Below are 21236 nucleotides of genomic sequence, written 5' to 3'. Positions count from 1 at the left end.
AGCTTTTTGTTGGGAAGGATTTTCATGGGGAAAGTTAATACACTTTGTCCAGACCATGAGATGGTACAAATCAGAGTAGTTCCATCTAAATCAATGGATCAGTGTTGATTTACAGCAGCTGAGGATCAACCCCCTCTTTCCTTGGCCTGCTGAGGATTGTATAACATGCACTGCCTAGAAACACTGATGACAAATTTGAAACTGTGTAGGGATACGCTGAACCTAAAGCCTGATTCAAACCCAAACTGGCTGCTCTCCTTCTAAATCACTGAGAGCTGCTGTCTTAAACACGACTGTCAAAGGAGCATTTTCAAACATGGATCAGGATCTGGTGGCTGCACCCTCCGGTCGGTGCCACGCACGCCGCATTCCACACAAACTCCAACCCGCTAGTGCCGATTCATAAATGATGTGTTGGTTTAATCTATTTTTCACAGGGGGTGTTTCAGAGCAGGAAAATTAGAAACAGGTAGAAGGGACTATTATTACTGTCTCATAGTGTGCTCTTGTACATGAGGATTGGATTAATATAACATCTGGTCCATATTTCTTGAACTATTTCCCTTTTATCACAAGAAAATCGGCAACCCATCTCACAACTGCTCCTAATTTAGATCTAAATATCACTGATGAAACATTGTACAACATGCTGTTATCTATTAAAATGATTTCCCTGAAGGAACAGTGGATACTTTTATATTTTCCAGTGAAGCCAACCATATTCCCCCTTAGCACTAACTAGTTACCGTATAATCATATACTCAGAAGGTAAAAGCAAAATCACTTTGGAAAAAAACAAATGAGTCCCCACCAAACCTTCAGCTGGTGTGAGTTAATGCCTGTTCGCTGATTTCAGGTCCCTTTACACCGTCCTCCTTGTGATAATGGTTTTGGTTCACACATGGTCCAGACCTGCAAGGTGCTGAGGATCTTCTGCACTCCTTGGTTTTAAGAGGAACTTAAATAGAATTACAGAACCATGGGATGGTTTGGGTTGGAAGGAACCTTAAAGATCATACAGTTCCAACCCCTCTGCTGTGGTTAGAGATGCCACTCACTTGATCAGGGTGCTCAGGGCCCCATCCAACCTGGCCTTGAGCACTTCCAGGAATGGGGCAGCCACAACCAAAGATAAGTCCAGGCTCAAATACATAATTTAGCAGAGTTTGTAAGGGTCTGCTTTTACACACATTTACAGAGGAATAATGAACAGTCCTGAGGTTTATCTGGGGAAGCAGAAAGGCAGAGCACAGCACACTGTCATCCCTCCCATTTGGTTCAAACAGAGAAATTGTCCGTGGAATGCAGTAATCTTTTTTTCAGCACTTTGCAAAGTTCAAGTCCCCAGAAAGCAGCCTATTGAGTTCAGCAAATAAAAACTTCTGTTTTCTTCACGAGTCTATAATTCATTTTCATGCACAGTAAATCAGAAAAGGGGGGGGGGAAGAAAGCATTTTACAATCTCAAACTATTTTGCATACCTTCGGCGCACATCAGTTTTCCCCATTTCCATCGTATCATTACCACTTAAAACAGGGGAATTAGATAAGCATTTATTCCCTGGATTAACTGCTTTAATTTAAAAGTAATTTCTACCATCTGGAATTACTATTTACCGTTGTTTGGAGGGGGGGGGGGGGGAAAAAAGGAATCTGAAACTGTAGAAAAGATCATCACAATTTCTTTCAAAGAATAACCAATCTGAAGGAGGGAGAAGCATACAAGGAATGTGATTGATTGTCCACCGGTTCACTTGGATATTTTGGAGGGAATTTGGAGAATAAAAAGTCTCTATGAGTTATCAGTGGTCAGACTGGAGCCATTCAGTTTTCACCTGCTTGTGTTTGTTGTCTGGCAACCAGTCAAGGGTGCTATTAGCAGAATTAAGCTCCACAAGGAAAGATTACCCTGTAGGAGGTAAGATAAAGCCTGGAAAGTGTGGCTTGTTATCAGTATCACAATAAGGACCAGGTCAGAAAGGATTCAGTGTGGGTTTCATTTCAAACAGGTAATCTCTGCTGAAATAATAGAGTAATTGTTGCTTTGAAATCTTTCTGTGCTGCAGCACACTGCAGCTCAATTTGATACAGATTCTGGATTTAATGGAGAACTCCAACAAGCCTGAAACACACACACAGGGAAAGCAAGAAAAGAACAGGGCACCAGTGGAAAATGTCTTTATCCTGTAATTCCAGGTCAATATAGTGAAACATAAAATATTATTCAGGGCAGTTTTATACCCTGATTTATGTCTGCCCTCCTTCTCAGGCTGCTTTCTATCTGTCTAAAAAGTTTTGGTCTATAAATGTGCAGTAACGTAATACAAAATATTGCAAGAGTAATAACATATGCAATTACAGCACATCTCACAAATCCTGAACACAAGCAATGAATCAAAGCTTTCCAAGGCTATTCCTTGAAATACAACTTTTTCTAGGTTCCATTCAAAGGCCTGAAAGCAGTCACTGGGATAAGCTGCAAGAGGGAGATGCACATTGCAGATGAGGGACAGCATTTTATGTTTTTCTGGCAAAATGCCCAAATGTTTGTCTTGAAAAGTAATTGTGGAGTGGGCTTCTCCTTTTTTTTCTTTATAAAGGTAGTGCACCTTTCTCTCAGTCATCTCCTCTGGAAAAGTGCATTAACTGTTGGGAGATGAAGCTGCAGTTTGGTTTTTTGCTCTCTGCAGAAAGTGTCAACCAGCAAAATAGTTGAACTTCAAATTTTCATAACACAAAGGATGAGCTGGTAAACACTACCAAAGTACATAGAAAATACAGGAAAGAATTCTCTTATCTATAGTCTCTTACCTTAGAGCAATCTTTGTTTTCCAAGCCTTGGAGGCATTTAAAGAAGGCTCCACTGACTGTCAGTCTTACACATAGTACTTTTCCAGGCATGGCACAAGGAGAGAAGCTGCTCAAGGCTGCAACATCTTCTTCTGGAGCCTTTCTGGGTTCTGGTTGTAAAGCAGAAAGCAACAGATTACAGTTCCATATGGAGGCAGTTCCCTGATGCTTCCTCAGTTGCCACAGGGTTACCTGGATCCAGATATGAGATAATTTACACTTCAGAGTTTTGAAAAGCTGTCCAAGGAGCCCTGAGCTTGTAGAGTTTTTATATAATAAATCTGGCAAAACCATGGAAGAGGCAGAAAATAATTTATGCACCAACATTTCTAGAAACTTGGGAACTCTGAGTAATTACACAAGGATCAGCACGGCATTGATTCCAAGCAAGACTGTTATAAAGAGATGCACTCTCTTCCAAAGCCAAAGGCTCACAACCCAGAGAGTATCAATCCTCTTGATTAAATGGAGCACAGCTCCTAAATTCTTAAAATTATTCCATGATTTGACAACCAGAGAGGTTGTAGCTGCCCCATCCCTGGAAGTGTTGAAGGCCAGGACGGGGCTTGGAGCAACCTGGGATAGTGGAAGGTGTCCCTGCCCATGGCAGGGGGTTGGAACAAGATGATCTTTAAGGTCTCTTCCAACCCAAACCATTCTGTGATTCTATGGTTATAAATTTGGTTGGTTAGAAGTGGTGGAGCTGACAGAATAAATCCAAAAAATCCCCAGGGTACACTTCACAGAACATCAATTTTAAAATAGTTCTTTTAAAAAGCTGATTGAGCACCCAAGTTATGGCTTGAAGACGGCCAAGAAACCACTCCATATGGAAAATAAAATCCAAAAGTGCCAAGAAAATAGTCTGGGAGCTCCAAAAGGCACAGCACTGGTAGTAGCACAGGGGTCTTACTATGGGCAGTGCCATCCCAGAGCTCAGAGGAAGAGGCAGCATTGCTGCTGGTAAAGACTGGAGATGGCACAAAGCTGGGTGAAGGGAAAAATAACAACAAGGATATGTCAATCCACAAATTTGATCTGGATTATTTGGTAGGTGGAGCTCATTTGTCTATTTATACACCTTGTAATACACCCAATTGCAAGGCCATGGCATCATGAGGTCAGTGATGCCTGGCTTGGCATTAAGGGCTGATTGGTTCTGCTTGGAATATATTTGCTACAATTTTGCCTTCTGAGCACTTGCATTCAAGTCACTCCACTCAATCCAAACCTTTCCCAGTGGAAATGTTTACACTTTATACACTGGAACACTAATTAGTTCTGAGTCCAGGGAGGAGAAAGGAACCAGCCTTGAAGGAAACTCACTGTCCCAGCCTTTTAAAGTTGATTACCAGAACAATTCCTTGCCGTATCTTGTATTTTGCTAACCTCTTCCAATTACCTCTTCTGCTTCTGTGATACCTTAAGGGCAAAGAAATCACCCCACAGACAAAAAAAAAATAAAAATATGGAAAGCTCCTCATTTGTAATAAAACATAGACTCAGATTCCCAAACGAGCTCCACAGAAGCAGCCTCCAGGCTCTCCTGACTCCACTGGAGTCACTGGGGAGCACAAGGCCTTGCCTACAGAAGGATCCTGGAAGATTTGAGCATATGAGCTGAGGGGGCTGATCCTGCTGACACTTCATACCAGGCAGAGAGCCAGGTGCACAGAGCTAATCAAACCAAATCCTAATTAAGTGTCTGAATTCCCAGGGAAACCCAGGCATAGTGAGATGCCTAAATATGATTGTGGATATCAATCCAGGCGCTTATCACTGCAGAGACACTGCTGATTTCCAGGGCACATGCTGGTATTTCTGATTTCATTCTAATTTATCTCTTTTTCTTGAATTTGAGAGAAGTTAACTCTGAGGATGATTGCATTGCTATTAAACGCATTTTCTCAAAGGAAAAAAATAATTTTTATACCTAAATATGAACCTGGGCTCGGGCAACACGGGGAGAAAATTAGCACGTCACTTGAAAAGTTTTGGAGAATATATACTACAAAGCTTTATAAAAGAGCAAGAAGATCTTAATGATATTTATATAGTCTGAAGTATAATGACTTAAATGCTTTTTGCCACGTGGCCATTGAAGTTAGCTGATAAAAATACTCGGTGAATAAACCAAAATAAAAACATTCTGATCTCACCCAAAAGGTATGCTCAGCTTCTCACAGGAAATAAGAATCCTGCACCTATTAGATCATATCTTTGCTACCCACTCAGAGCAACTGATTGATATAACAGACATGTTGAATCAAGATGTTAGATCATTCTTTTCCTTCTCTACACACTCACTCGCAGCCAACAGATTTTTTTTTCCCCCCAGAATATCTGTGATTCCTTAGATTCTTTGAGGCTATTCCCTTAATAATTGGAGGAGCTGGCTGAGTAAAAAGCTCCACACAGTGCTGGGTCAGAGGGATACAGGGACTGTCTGTGCTGCTGCAATCAAACCAGCCCAGATTGAGAAAGTATAAACATGGGGTGGGCAGAAGAGCCAAAAGTAGGGGCCAGGAGGGAAAACAGCCTTGTCATTGTTATTTCTTCAACAGATCAGGGCCTGGTCCAGGTCCTTCTGAAGGCAGTGGCACAGTTCCTATCAAGGTCAACAGAAGTGATCTTTAAAAGAATGTTTTCTTGCCAATCATCCGAGTCACAGACTGGGCTCTATAGATTTCCACGGCAAAGAAAGCAATCCTTCCCCAACTCCACAGTTCTTCAGGGAAGCAGACCCTCTTCAAAAGAGCAGCATCTTCAGGAGGTGAGATCCCCCCTGGCATAAACATTCCTCCTGTCCCCAGTCACCTTCCTTCTCTTTGTATATTAGGGTTATAGCTGGGATTCTCAGTTGTGGGACACATCTTTAAATAAAGTAGCTACTCTTCTCCATTTTTCTGTTTATATGAGCTCTTGCTCTTCCTACTCATACCTGGACATGAGTAAAGGGAATCTGCAGAACAATGACTAGAAAGGTACTTATCTTTGCAGTTCAGCAGATGAAAACAGCTCCACCACACAGGGTGTGCAAGCTGTGAGGAGGTGCTCACAAGTCACAGGGTGTCTTCATGTTTTGTTGGTGCATCCTCTCATTTTGAGCATCCTGGTTCTCTCCCTCGCTGTGCCCAGGCACAGCTCCAAGGAGAGGCAGCTCCCAGCTCCTTGCACCTGACTGGTGTGAGCCAAAGCCAGGTGGGCAGTGAGCTGCAGCCGTTGCTGAGGTGAAACTCGGAGCACATGGATGGTTTTGAGCTCATGTTGGTAGCACAGCTGTGAAATGGGCATTTCACACCAAAATAAAGTAAAAGGTAAACCCTTACTTACATATTATTAAATTACTTTGGACACAACCAAATGGGAGTTTCAGGTCTTTCAAAATACAGAATTGTTTCCTGTTGCTTGTGTTCCTTTGCATCTTAAGGGGAGAAATGAGATTTCATTGAATACCAAGTATAATGGGAATGACACATTTGAGGAGAGAAGTGCCCACATCATTAGCACCAGGAAATGTGGTAGATTAAGAATGTAGGAAGAAATTTCTTAATAGTGTAAAAGAGAGGGTTTATTAGTTTGGATTATCCCAAGGGGTGATTGTTTCTCACAAGACTGCAGCAAATTCTTTTCGTCTTTCAACTCCCACTCCACCATACCTTTGGGAAACAACTACCTTTCTTCTAGTTACTGTCTCCTACCTCTAAAAATTCTTACCCTTAAACTGAGGAGCTTGTTCTTCTCCTAAAAGCAAAGAACTGTGTAGGGATTTCTTCAGAATAAATCCTATGGTTTTTGGGACATAGTATGGATAAAAATGAATGAAATAAATAAAACAGCAGGAAGAAAGGCAATGCTGTTTTCTATGAATATTTACTGGCTGCATATTCAGCATGTATTATCAGTAACATTTATCCTTGCCAGATTCCTGACATCAGGCCATGTACGGCCCTTCTTATTGCACCTTAGTGCACCAGGTGTTGAACAAATGGCACTCACCTGAGTGTGTGCTTAAATTTACAATTTAAACTGGATTTGTGTGGATGAAGAGATGGATGGATACATGAATTGTGGGCAAAGCTGTGAGAATTCACTGTAATTCTGAAGAACTGGATGTCGAAGATATTTTTTTTTTTAAAGTTAGAAAAACAATATTTGATCCACAGATGATTTTTGTCCACAGAGTCACGCTCAAGCTAAAAATACTTTGCTCCAAGTATTTGTTTTCTACCACTGGCAGCGTGAAGAGCCCAGATCTACAGACTCTGGGCAGATCTTATAAACCAAACCATTCTGAGAAAACAAATCTTAAAAACAATATAAGCAATACAGCTGTTTAGCAGCTCCCCAGGGCTTCCTGGTGCTCACTGCCAGCTCTCAGCTCTCTCTGCTTTGAGCAGGGAGGGCCAGTTTCTTTAGATTACCTTATAGAGTATGTAGGTCTCTCTCTGCCCTCCATGCTGTCACCCTGGATGGCTCTGACAAGTCTCCCTCCTGCTGCCACATTCTTGTTCTCAGGAAGATCTGTTAACATTTTTGTCTCCTTTTGATCTCTGGACCCTTCTCCCGGCGCTTTTCACAGCCTCCTGAAAATGGGATTCTTGAAGTCAATAATTTGCTTATTGTCTCTAGTGTAAATTTAAATGTTCTTCATCTTGGAAACTATTTCCTCATGTGGGGGTTTTTTTCAGGTTTCCTAGTGGATTCAAGTGATCTGGGATTTAATAATCATTCTACCACCTGAATTGAACACTAACACCTGCCCACTGCCCAGGAACTATCAGTATTCTGGGATTTAGATCTCATAACTCCTTTCCTTTATACTGTTCGAGCACTTTAAGCATATGGAGGTGCTACAGCTGACAGTGGATTTTACATATGAAGCCACACTTAGGGATGTGATAGTAAAGGGCAGGGAGTCCCACTGGGCATGGAAAGATCCCTTCCTTCAGACTCTGATGCAGGACAGAAGCCTAAACAAACCATCAAGCAGAGTAAGAAAATACTTCTCAACCTATTATGTTCCCCCCCAGCAGCACCACCCCTCCAATCAGTTAAAACAGCACAGTTTTCTGTACCACAAAAGACACCCCATCCCTTTCAAACCATGGGAACACTGCTGCCTCCCTCCACATGAAATGCAGCCTTAAGGGATGAATTCTGTTCTCATCCTGAATAAAAATAATAATAAAAACCAAAAGTTTCCAAAACTGCACAGCTCTCCCTTAGCCTAGAATCCCTCTTTTAAAGCCTTCTTACCAGTGTTCAGCCACAGGGGGCAGAGAATGTCTCAGCTCTGGGGACAAGAGACCCCACGTGCCACCTGCTGTCACCTCCACCCCTATGTGGGATCGAGGGAAGACTGAAGAAATAAGGAAGAGATAAGATGGACTGAATCTCCAGTTGGTAAGAACAGGAACAATCAGCACAAGGAGCTCTGGACATTCAGGCATTGTCCTCACCAAGTATCTGCAGGAGAACCAGCCAGCATGTTCCTTCACAGTTGTATGATGGTTCCCACCTGTCTCACACTATTTTTATGGTTTAACTGGTTTTAAAACAAGAAAAAACGGTGTTATTCTACCCAAAAGGCAGAATTCTGGTTCACAAGATAGGCACTGTGTTGTTTATTTTTCTTCTGACTGTGGTAACACCAGACACAGAGAGTACTTTCTATGGTTCTACATGGATTTTGTGTTCCAGAAGCCTAAGAGAGCTCCAGGCAACAACTAGGAGTTAAAACCTGGATACAGATTTTACACAGGTGGCACAACCACAGCAGAACTGCATCTTCCTTATTGCTGGCCTACACGAAAACCCACTGCTGAGATATTTTTTTTTTCTCTGCAGAAAGACTGAAAAGGGGGGAAAAAATCTACAGCTCAAAGACTTGGAAAAAAATAAACTGTGATTAGAAAAACCAAAATACCAAAAGAACTGAAAATATCTGCTATTACTCATTGGACCTCTCCCTCAGAAGGAAAGAAAAATGGTCTGGTTACCTCAGACACACATGAAATCAGCTGGTCATGGGACCTTTGAGATGTCATGAGCTATGTAGGTCAGGTGGGACCAGGTCACTGTCTCAGGCAGCACCCTCTGAAGTGCTGCAGGTGATCCTGCTGAGCCAGGAGCTGCATCCCACTTCCTAAATCACTGCAGAGGAGATGACCCAAAATGGGTCTGATGGCAGTACCTGCCAGGGATGATATCTTACACATGACATATAAAATTCAGGTACTTGACACTTCGGGTCATTAAAATGAGAATGTGCGTTTCAGGTGAAAAAGAACATTTGCAGTGTTCCAGCCAAATTCCAACACGTTCAGGTAGTGCCAGTGGGACATGCACAGCTCTGGGAGCTTCACCTTCAGTTGTTTTGAGGCTCATGATAAAAAAAACCCTGCCAGAAGAACTCCAAAGAAGCTGTACCTTCACAAGGCTTCCATTTCCCAATTCAAACCCAGGCATAACATGAGGTGAAGCTCACAGGCTGTGAGTATTGTGCTGGGATCATAGAATCAGAGAATCGGGGAATGGTTTGGGTTGGAAGGGACTTTAAAGACCATCTAGTTCCAATCTCATGGCCATGGGCAGGGACAACTTCCACTAGACCAGGTTACTGGATCCTTGGCCTTTTGGAAAGCAAGAGACAACCTTCTGAGGCAAGTTCTGATGGAAGAAAAGAATCCTTCATGTTGCAGTATTCCTTAATGTGTTCCCTGGCACTCTCCTGACCCTGGATGTCATTCACTCAGCCTGCAGGAATGTTTTTGCTCCATCTGACCAAATAGAAAGTATACTTTTCTTCCAGATTTATGAGTTGATTCAGCTTTTACTGTGCAGTCAGGCAAGCAGGAGAGGCGCTGCACCAGAGGAAAGTGATCCACATCATTGGGAAGAAGGGCGAGGAAGAGGAGTGAGAATGTCCCTGTCACGAGCTGTTGGACTGGTTCAGTTTTACCACACAAGTTCCCTCTGGTCTCTCTGAAGAGAGAGAAGATGGCTCAGTGCACTGATGACCTGAAGAACCACGCAGAGGAACCCCTCTTCCTTGGAACAGAGACTAAGTCTAGTACAACAATATTCCTGACTTAAGATTGTTCTTAAATCCTTCGCCTAATAAGGACAGAATTAAAGCATCTGCATTAGATGAGGTAAATCTGGGCCGTGGTATCTGTGCCTTGATTCATTCTTGCCAGAAGGTCAGTTTAGCTGGACCCAGAGGGAGGGCTGCTTTATACATCTCACTCCAAACAAAAATCCTGCTTTTCCCTTGAATATTTGCTTTTTTGCTCTTCTGACCAGGCACACCTGTTTTCTCTACTAACTCGAATCCTTGCAGCCACGTGTGCCCAGGGGATGGGGGGGAGTGTAATAAATAGCAGAAGCAAATAATTTCCCCAGTAAAGAGCATTCCATGCTTTCTGTATGCAAATTCTGCATAAAAATTCTACATATATGGTGCAGAGCTGCTCTGAACCGAACTCTAAAAATGTTTAATGCAAACACAGCTGTTATCAAGTGTTGTTCTTTCCAAGACTCCATTCAGTTTGATGGTTATCACTATGCCAACGGCATTCCCAGTACAAATCCCTCTTCCTGAGACTTCAACAACTGCTTTACACACAAGAGAAGATCATTTCACCCTGAAACTTGGTTCTCTGGGTCCCTCCTAAATGTGTGATTCTCCTTTCTAACGGTACTGAGTGACCCCACATCAAGTCTAACTGATGCCTCCTAACATACTGAATCATAACAAATACTGACATTTAACTAATTTAGGTTTGGAAGAATAATTTTAATGTAAGGACAAATTTTATAACACCCCTGTTCAGCAAAATATTGTAGTGCCTTTGAGTACAGAGTGAAATCTCACTGATGTCAAAAGAGATATATGTTTAAACCACAATATCTGGTAAAATTCACTGAAGTGTTTTGAATTGTCATAACATGTTATTTAAATATCAGGTTTTGAGAGCTGAGGTGAATCAGACAGTTCTGAAAAATGTTATTGTATTATTTTAGTTGACTGGTTAGTTTGCTATTTCTATTAGCTTTCAGGAAAGAGGGATTTTTTTCATCCAGCTACAGAAGAGTTTTTTTAAAGATCAAAAGTCCTTTAAATCTATAATTCTACACAACTCAAGGGGACAGCACTTCTCTTCCTTCAGGGGTTGATCACAGGATCTAGCTGTGCATTGTGTCCTTGAGAAAACATCTAAAATAACTCAGCAGCTGGCACTTTCCAATGTCCCAGGGACAGGAAGGTCAGCACCCCAGCTGAGGACCATTTAACCCAAATCAGGACCTGACCTGTTGATTACAGAATGTGGTTTAATATTAAATGCATGCATGTGATTTAAAAAATCAGAGCTGGAACATTCTTATCCATTTCACTGAATGCCTACTAGGGAGTTTTGTTGCTCCTTTGCACCCCTGTTCCTCCAGCCTCATGGAATCAGTTCCCACGTGGGAAGCAGGGATGGCAGCTTTGTCCGGGCTGCCGCTCCTCATCCCTTTCAGATGGGTGGATCTTTCAGGATCATCCTTCCCAGCACACCAACCAGCACTGCAGAGCTAATGAGGTGGAGCAGGTCATCTGCACACAAACAAGGAATGGGAACAGACCTCCTTCCCCTCAGAAGCAAAGGCAAGCACGTGCTGCAATGTTTATTAGTTAAATACAGCATTAGCAGCATTTCAAAAAGTCACAAGAACGTGTCAGCATTGCTGTTGTAAAGCCCAATCTTACAGTGCAAACTCCATTTTTAGAGTGAATTAAACACTCCCTACATCACTTCCAACCACTCGGGACAACCTCTTGCTCCAGCTCCTCCTCTGCCCCTCATTAGCTCACCAAGCAGCAGCATCAGAGGCAAGTGGGGGGTCACTGATGAGTTGTAATTAGTGATAGTCTGTCACTGGGAAAAGCAGGATCTCTAATTAACGCAGGGCAGTTCCTTTCCTCTCTGAATGCTTCCTTTGCTGAAGCACAAGGTGGAGCTATGGAAAGGAAAGTCCAATAAAAAGCCTGATGGATATTTGCATCTCTGTGACTGGCAGTAATTTAAATGGGTTTGGCTCCTTCTGGGCACAAACAGAGCTTTGAGACAAGCAGGAAGCAAAGGGATACGGGCCTGTCCACCAGAAACCAAGGGATCAACCCCTGACTCCTAATGGTGAACAGAGAGTGATACAACCAAACAGTGACAACTAAGGAGCCCTGGTGTGACCTGGCAGTTCTGTGATGCCCCTGCCATTGGCATCACATTTGGAGGCTGTGTAAAGCCTGCCCTCAGGGTCTTCTGGGGTTTGTGTAATTGCTTTTAGGACTCTTGAGTAGTTTGCTACTCAAGAGGTACAGGGATGTGCTGTAAGTTCTGACTGTGAGTTCCTAAGCTTGTTTGTAACTCTTTGCAAGGGGGTGGTACTGAGGGAACATAAGCTGTGAAAAGCAAGTGACTGGCAGTGGAATTTATGAGAATGTTCCCAGAGCTGAGCTTGGAGGCTTTGCTTTGCAGTGCAGTTTCCCATCAGGAACACAGATGGACCGAGGGTCGTCAGCTTACACCACTACACTGGATGTGCCAGATCTCTGTCCCTCCCTCAAAGGAGATGTATTTTTGCCTTTATGGAGCACAAGATTTTAGTTCAGGTGGAGGAGAAGGTTTGTCCCTGAGAGAAACATCTTTCCTCAATAGGTAGGTTCAAATCACTCCACAGGGACTCCCACACACTGTCCCAGGGGAATCACATAAAAAGCAGAGACAAGGAAACAAAAGATGACTGAAAACATGTCACAGCAAGGAGGAAGCCCCAAATCTTTATCACTGGCTGTATTTAATTGCACCTGACATTGTAGACATATGAAGAGATTGCCTTGCAAGAATAAGCTGGAGGAACTTCAGGGGTCAAAGACACAACCCTCGACTTGCCAAAGGCTATAGATAGTCCTGGCTGAGAACCCTGTGAAGGAAAGGGATTAAGATGATCTGCAAGAGAGAAAAGACAGACAGGAGGAAAAACAGTAGTTTTCCAGGAGTAAAGGCAACATATTGTTACAATGAACATGGAAGGTTCCAAAGTTCAGGAAGGACTCACAGAATCATTAGGGTTGGAAAAGACCTCTAAGACCTCATCAAGTCCAGCTGTACTTGTTTGAGTACAATCCACACTGACATCCATGACATTACACCAGGCACCATCCCAGAGCTCCTGACAGACTGCAGAAAAGGGCTTTTGAATTAACTTCTCAAAAAACTTTCCAAGCAAGGCAAAGAACAGTAAGGGGAAGTTTAGCACATTAAGTAAGCAGTGAAGGAGGGAAAATCTGGTTCTGTTGAGCACTGGAACAATTTTTACAAAGAACACGGTTTTTAGTCTCACACAGAGGGTTAACAGCCTCTGGGAAGATGGGCTGAGAATCTCTCACCAAACTGTGTAAAGGGAGGTTGAAAATGGGATAAACATGAAACTATAGTGGGGAGGAGCAGAACTACCTCCTTCAACAGAAGGGCACAATTTTAAGTCAGCTCAACTGTGTCATACAACTTTATCCTCAGATTTCCTAAAAGGGGAGGAGGAAAACCAGAATTTTAGGTGGCGTGGATTAGTCTAGAGATTTCTGCCTAAATTACAAAAGGAACCTCATGTGATTGCAACTTAACCATAACAAGAAGTTAGGGTTAAGTCAATGGTTTTACCTTCTCCAGGCTGTCTCACTGCAGCTCTGGTTTAGAGAGACTAAAACTGTTTGGACACATGCTCTGATTTAATCACACTCTGATTTTTGACGAGCTGGGAAGAAGGAATTTTCACATTCTGTTACTGAAGAATAGCTGAGGATAAAATAATATCCTAAACTGGCACAAAGAGACCTAGAAGACAATGTCTAAAGGCCCTTTAAGGTGTGGTTTGAGGGAGACTAAGCTTAAAAACCTCTCTGTTGTAATAGCAGGAGAAGTAGTAAAAAAGAAGTGTAAGAAACCTCCTTTTCTTTCCTTCTCTCCCTGAACAAGGAACGATTATACAGTTGAAACCTGGGGATAAGTCAATTAAACTGAATGTTGAAAGCAGTGTTTACATCTCCTTCTGTAAAGAAAGGAGAAAACAGAGGGTATTTGGGGTTTTTTGTGGACACTGACCTGTTAGGTTGCCAGAGATTGTACAGGAACACAAAGCCTGAATGCTTCCAGACGTGTAAGTGAGCAGTAACGTGCATCCAGGTGGGAGAAAACCTGTTTTCAAGTCTCAGTCTGTAATGGATAGAGAGCAAAACTTTATTACCATGGATGGGTGATTTGGCCATTTTAACATATACTGAAACATAACAGGTAGGTTTTGCCAGCAGGATGGGAGAGTGACTTGGAAAGCAGTGAGGATTCAAGAGGTGATGGACACACACAAATCCCTCAGATGCTGTGGCAAAAAGTAGCTCATTTGATAAAAGATGTCTGTGAACAGAGATGCAACACTGTCTCTGCACACAGACGAGACATCTGTTAGAGCAGCTGCTTTATGCCCATGCTTTGAAGGAGGTTTGGATATTCCAAGTATTCAAAGAAGGGTTACAAAAAAAATTCAGATATTGAAAAGGAAAGCTTATATAGCATAAGGCTTAAGGAGCTCAGTCTGTTGAGCTTAACACGTGGAGATGTGACCTGAGAACCAGGAACTTCCTGATCTAACAGAAGTATAGCAAAATTCTGTGGCTGCATGGAGTGGAGACAGGTGAATTCAACTCTAAAACAAAAGCCATTTCTTTGTAATAAGCATTATTAAATATTGGAATATCTTAGTACAGACTTTGGCTGACTTTCTTCTTCTGAGTCTTTAAGCAAGACTTTAAGATACTGTTCTAATTTAACACTTTAATGCAGCTTCCAGAAAACACTGTATGGCCTATGGAAACAGGGGTTGGAAAGAGATGATCAGTGGGGTGGTCCCTCCTGCCTGCAGAGCCCATGTACAGGTAGCAGGTACTCCTTTGATAAAATAAACAAAGACCTGCTTTAAAAGCCAGAGTGTAAACTGATCTGACTGATGTGGTCTGATGCAACAGACTCAGCTTTATTGGATTAACCAGCAAACTTTATCAGCTTCCCAAGAGTCCCATGAAAACATTGAGTGCCCACCCTTTCCGGACTGTTGCTTAAAAAAAGGACTTGAATACAAGCAACGGCAAAAAAAGTGGATCAAGAGAGCAGGTTGTTAATCTTTCTGCACAATAGTTAAAATACTTGGTCTGTGGATGTGCATTCACAGGTATGAAGCCAACATGAATTCGTTTGTAAAACTCTGCTGCTCCCTGTGTAGAAGAACAACTGTGGAATCAGAGAATTCCAGAATGGTTTGGGTTGAGAGGGACTTTAAAGGTCACCTAATTCCAACCCCTGCCATGGGCAGGGAACCTGCCAACCCCTTGAGCTAAGCAGAAAGGAGCAAAAGTAAAATGTGAATAAAACTTGCCTGTGCTACAATAACCAATCATTTACATCACTTTGAACCTGTGAATAACAGACAATTTGTAAGGACTGAGGAGCACAACAATATAAGACCCTATTTGCCATGGTCTTAAACTCACTGTGCAAGAGTCCACACCTCTTCTGGGAGACCTTTCAGAGTCCGTGAGCTGAAATGTTTGGAACCCTCCAGCATCCATTTTCAGAAGGCAACAAATTCGTTTGGATGCCTTAATTTTTAACACCATTCTTCGGATTTTTTTTTTTTAGGAGACAGATCAGTAGAAATATTCAAAGTGTCCTGAAAATTACACTCCTCTGAAGAAGCTTAAACACAAGAGAATTTTAAAAATTAAAAAAAAAAAAAGTTACTTTTTTGTCCCAGCTACTTGTCTGTTCTTCTTTTCCTTTTCTTCCTTTGTTTTTTCTAAGACCTGTGAATAAATCAGAAATGTTGTCATATTGTATTTGACAAGCAAGTTCTCTAAGAATGAAGAATGACCCCACAAAGCAAGGTGCAAAATCCCTAACAAGTGGCTCTCCTTAGGGCCAGGCCATGTGCACTCTCAGCCATTCTCCAAGGAGGCAGGATTGAAGATTCCTGCATGCACAACACACCATGTGGGCTCCCAGCCTGCAGAACAGCTCCCGAAAGTAGATTTTGATGGGTCAAAGCCATTTCATTGAATTAGTCCTTTATTGTTTACATTAAATCCAAGTGAGCTCAGAAATACTGACTTATCCTCCTGAAAGGCTGGATTATACCGCGTGGCTCGGATGCAAAAAAAGATTAGGGCTTTTATACTAATTGCTTCCAGCATGAGGAGTGCATGGACAAGAAGAGAGCTGACTTTGGAGACACTCTGCTGGGCACTTCAGAAATATTTGTCAGATTTTTTTTGGTCAGATTTGTCTTCTTTTCTTGCCAGACTGCTGCTCCATAACAGAGCTTGGAGTGCCACGCTGTCCTCAAACCCTGCACAGGAGAAGTGTCATGTGTGGGACAGAGGGTGGGAACAGCCCTTTCTACTTGTTTCTGCTTGTTTTATCCACTCTCCCCATGTCACTGGTGCTGTGAAGTTCAGTGTAGCATCACTTTCTCCCACTCTGCATCTCTTGAAGAATCACTTCTTCCCATGCTACATCACTCTTGGAGAAAGTAAGAGACTAGAAAGAGATTATCTCATTATTACTAAGTGAGTTTTCATTCATTTATACTTAATCAGCCAAGTAATCCAGCAGAATGCAAAGTTTCCCAGGCTACAAAACCCGAGGTGTTTTCAGCAGTCTGAAAAATCAGAGTGGGATGTGGATGTGAATATTTTGGGAACTGGACACGTCAGATCAGTGCCACTGCTGTAAATCTCCAGTGCTACCATCAGACAGGAAGGACACATAGACACAACATGGGTAAGACTCTCTCATATGTGTGTCCTTCCCTAAATGAACCCTGTTATTTCTCACAGTCAAACAGGCACCTGTCCGTGCAGAACAGACATTCAGCTTTTGTGGCCGACAACGGGAACTGTTCACAGGGAAATCAGAACTATCAGGGAATTCAATAATTTGTATGGGCAAAACAGACGGCCCAGGAGTGCCCACAGCTTTCACTGAATGACTTTGCACGCAGTGACATCACATCTTCTCACTCCACAAATTACTCCTTAGGGCCTGGGGTCTGCTGGTATTTGTTTGAGTGATGATACTCTGTGTAGTTTGTGAGACAGAACAAACAGGAGGCTTAAATGTGCCTAAAGATTTGTGAACTGCTGATCCTACAGAAAGGACACCCTGTGTTGCTTTTACAACGGAACAACGTGGATTTTTTATGGTAGTTCTTCTATCTTGAGCAAAATGTTTGTGCCCAAACCCTACCTTACAGAAATGCACAGACCATTCCACTCACACAGCTGTGATGGGGAAGGTAAAGCTCACAAAAGGGTCTTGTTTTAAATCTTGCATTCAATAAACTGCTAGAAGAACAAAATGAAAACAAGCTATTGTGTTAATCTCCAGATTAGCCCTCATAGTCTGTCAATTTAATACTGATTAGTAAACAATGTCCATAATTAAGCTGTTGTTGGAGACACAAATGCCCCACGAGCCCGAACTAATGCGTAGTATTCAATCCTTTTACAAAGGATGGCAGATACAATTCCAGGAATGTTAATGCTGTCAAGTATCCATGATGTACATAACAAAAGAGAAGGCAGAGAGTTGAGGTAATTAAGCTCACACTAGACCTTCTCTCCAACCTGTACGTGTTTATTGACTAAATGTTATTAGGTGCAGTAAATAAAATGCCACTGAGTCGTGGGACCAAAAATGGGACGAAGTTTATGGGGCCGTCAAACCCTGGATTCCCCTGGCATCAAAGCACACACATCTCCTTTGCTAAGGCCAGTGACATTAATGTGCATGACAGGGGTCCATGGGGCCGTGGTCCCCTAATTGTTTAGGAGACCTTTTAGTCTGGTTGCAGACTGCATGTCTTGGTATTTGTGGAGCTAATTGCACTAAAATCCGCCAGCACAGTGTTTGCAGTGATGGGTTAACTCATTTATCCTCGGGATAATACTCAGCTCTTTGTCAGCCTGGTCTCCCGCGTTCACTCCCGACTGTCACCCCAGATGTGGAGGAGGAAAGAGGCTTCCAGCAGTGCTGCCCATGGAAACGCCCTGACTGCACATGTGCAAGAGCAGAAACATTGAAATGGGAAAGAAAACAATTTTTCTGAGTGTTTCCATTACTGGGAACCTGTTCTGCTTTTCTCATGAGGGTCACAAAGCCCAGTGTGGAGTTTTTCATCCTGATAAACTCCAACAGCTGGGACAAGCAGAGATGTTTGGCTGGGCTCCTCTCACTTTATTCTTCTATACTGAATCTTGTGGATCTTGGGTTGGAATGAGATGATCTTCAAGGTCCCTTCCAACCCTAACCATTCCATGATTCTACAACTCAGTTTTGAACTAGTCCTGTGCAGCACAGCCCAGACAGGGTAATGCTCTGGGTTCCTTGTGACATCCTTTATTTCCCCTCAAGAAAAAAATCAAGGTGGAAATAATTATAAGCAATCTTTTGGTTTGATTTCAATATTTTTGAATTGCACTAGTTATATCTGAAAAGTGACAGAATGCATACAAATATTTTTTTCCTAACACGGACTCTAATATTTACAAACTTCAGAGTGAACGGAATTAAATATTCCTTTGGACATTTTTCCAGAGTCCTAGATTTATGGTATCTTCTCAGACTTCTTGGCTCATGTTTACAAACATGCAAATAACTAATAAAATCATAATTGTAGCAATTCAGAAGCACTTTCTGCCCAGGGATCTCAAATGTCTTGACTCACACAGTGTCACCGAGCAAGTTTCCTATGGGATGGAAGGTATTGATAGCCCCATTGTACAGTTTGGACATCTGCAAATTAAATTGTTTTGCCAAAGGTCAGAAAGAGCACAAATTAGTGGTAGTACTGGGAAAAATACTCAACAGTGTCTTCCCCACTCTCCATCCCAGGCTACTCATGGAAATGCAGAACAGCACTGAGTGGCTTCCTGTTTGGACATGTGGGTTTGATTAAGGCAGGCCACAAGTTCCCAGAATTTTTGGCCAGGTGGTGACTTAGCTGTTGGGTGTTACAGAAGCACAGCACCTCTGCCCTTCCCTCCTGCCACAGTGCAAACCCCCCTGCACAGAGGGAGCAGCCCTGACTCGTCCACAGAACGGAGAGGGGAGGAGATGGGATGGGAATGTGCAAGGAGAGGTGAGGGGCAGCACCAGACCACAGCACACCAATTTATTTTGGCTTAGACTGCTATGGAATCACAGGCTCAGTGGAAAATGCTCCTTCTAGAAAAAGAGCCAACCAGCCAGTATTCCCATCCCTTGAGCAGACTCATAACTAACACTACTGAGGCACAGTGTTGTCCCATATTTAAACGCCTCTCCGACACCCAAAAAGACTTTTTTCCTTACACGAGGAGCAAGACTTGCTCTGTCTTCACAAAACCTACAGGGAAAAAAAAGCTACAGGTTTCTGCAGCAGCTCATCTGGGGTGGTTTTGTGGATGTAGGAGAGATGGCATGAAGCACACTGGAGGCAGAAAGTGTCACTGTCACAACAAGCCTGTTGGGCAGCCAACCAGGGTCAGTGTAATGTTCTCAGAGTACCTTCAGTGCGCCTGGAAGTCACTCAGACCCTGGGGAAATGTGGCCTTGCCAAGGAGTTCAGCAGTCCCTGAACACAGGTTTCCCCAGCCTGAGCCTTTCCAGAAAGCTGCTTGTCTGCCTCACTCACCCATCCCGAGCTGTCAGAACAGGAGCAGGTGAGACAACAAAGCACAAAAACACAGCTCAAGTCTCTCTGGGTCACACGGTGGAACTTCAAAGGGAACAGAGGCAGCAGCTGACAGAGAAGGAAATTTGGGGTTGGGACTGAAGTACAGAAGTGAGAACTAGAAAGTATAAAAGTTTTTCCCATTTGACACAGGAAAGTCACACAAGAGGCTGCCAGAACTTTACTGAGCCATGCGGAAGATTAATAGAGGAATAACCTCCTTTTCCACTTACTGTCCTGCTTACACTGGAAGGGCTGTTTAGACGAAGACTGAGTCCTGCTGAAGAAAGCACATTTGCCAAATTAACCCCATTTTGAACACATTAGCAGAAAAACAAAAGTAAGGATAAACTGTAGTCCCACTTCACATTTCAAGTGCATCCGAATGAAACAGGAACTTCTCATTGCTCAGCAGGAAAGAAATATGTGCTTGTCCCTGGACTCATAAAAGAAATGGAAGTTGATCTCATATTTCCCCTTATTGTTTTAATTGTCTCATCATACTTGATTACAATTTGCAGACAACTTGGGGATACTTAGATGAGAGATGCAACAGAAGCACTCACGTAGTGTATTTTAGAAAAATATTTATCCCCTTTCCATATAAGAATATGGACAGGCACATGAAAATTGCTGTCTCTTTTTCCTACCAGCCACAGCCAAGAGCTAATGATTCATATGTAAAAGCAAAAATGCCATAATGCACTTAACCAGATGTGGAAAGCTGAAAATGGAGGTGTGAGTGGATAGCTGTCCTTAGCTCCTCAGTGTTGCAGTCATCTCTTTCCTTAAGACCTGGAGTGGAAGAGCTTGAAACTTCTCCATACCAAACAAAGACAGCCCCTCTCGGTAAGAGAGTCAGCTCTTTACAAAAATAAATCCTTAGCTGGAATATCCTCTAGGCTGGCTGAAAGCTGGTTGAAAATCCACTCTTCAACATTCACACAGAGCTTTGGTACCACCCAGTGCACCAAGAGGCAAATAATTACCTGAAGCACGACTCACCAAGACACACCCCTGAGCTCCTCAGGCCAAATCTCAGCACAAGAGCAAATTGTGCCAACAGCAGCTTTCTCCTGACTCTTCAACCACAGGGAGCTGAAGGGAGGCTCAGGCAGAGTGGAAATGTGCAAAGTTACTTACTCTGCAAACATCCTCTCCTGGATCCAGCAATACCTGTGGAAAATGGGACAGCCTTCAGCCCTGTCAGCTTCCTAGGAAAATTGCTCATGGAAGCAATGTATATCAGGAAGAATTAGTGAAGGTCTGCTATTTATGTCCTTTAAATTAGCCTCGTCCCTGAGCCTGACACAGGACTCACATGAGCAGCTTGCTGGGACAGCTGGGGTGACTGTCCCAGGGGGCAGGTGAGCAGCTGGAGCAGGTTGGCACAAACCTCCTTCCACACCTCACCTGCTGTGCAGTGCAGGATCTGCCTCCATCAAGAGAGATCCACATATAGGGAAGTCAAGCCTCACCACTCTGCTACACAGTTTCAACTTCACCTTGGGCAAAATGTTTGGATCCAATCCTTCAGGGACTGTCTTTACAGAGCCTTAAGTTATTACTCAGAATTATACA

The 21236-nt window shown here is 42.9% G+C and overlaps 1 long non-coding RNA gene across 1 annotated transcript in view; it reads right to left on the bottom strand.

Annotated features, from left to right (window-relative positions):
* The window catches only part of LOC116788982, a 41555-nt gene that overhangs the window by 19248 nt on the left and 1071 nt on the right, over positions 1–21236 (bottom strand). Inside the window, exons 2-3 of the long non-coding RNA XR_004357828.1 lie at positions 7274–7435; positions 2811–2959 (exon numbers count right to left, since the gene is read on the bottom strand). This is a non-coding gene — a long non-coding RNA (uncharacterized LOC116788982). The remainder of the gene's footprint in view (positions 1–2810; positions 2960–7273; positions 7436–21236) is intronic.

Source organism: Chiroxiphia lanceolata, chromosome 6 (genome assembly GCF_009829145.1).
Source record: "Chiroxiphia lanceolata isolate bChiLan1 chromosome 6, bChiLan1.pri, whole genome shotgun sequence".
NCBI lineage: Eukaryota > Metazoa > Chordata > Aves > Passeriformes > Pipridae > Chiroxiphia > Chiroxiphia lanceolata.
The sequence above is the reverse complement of the archived record's forward strand: the minus strand, read 5'-3'. Positions and strand labels throughout refer to the sequence as shown.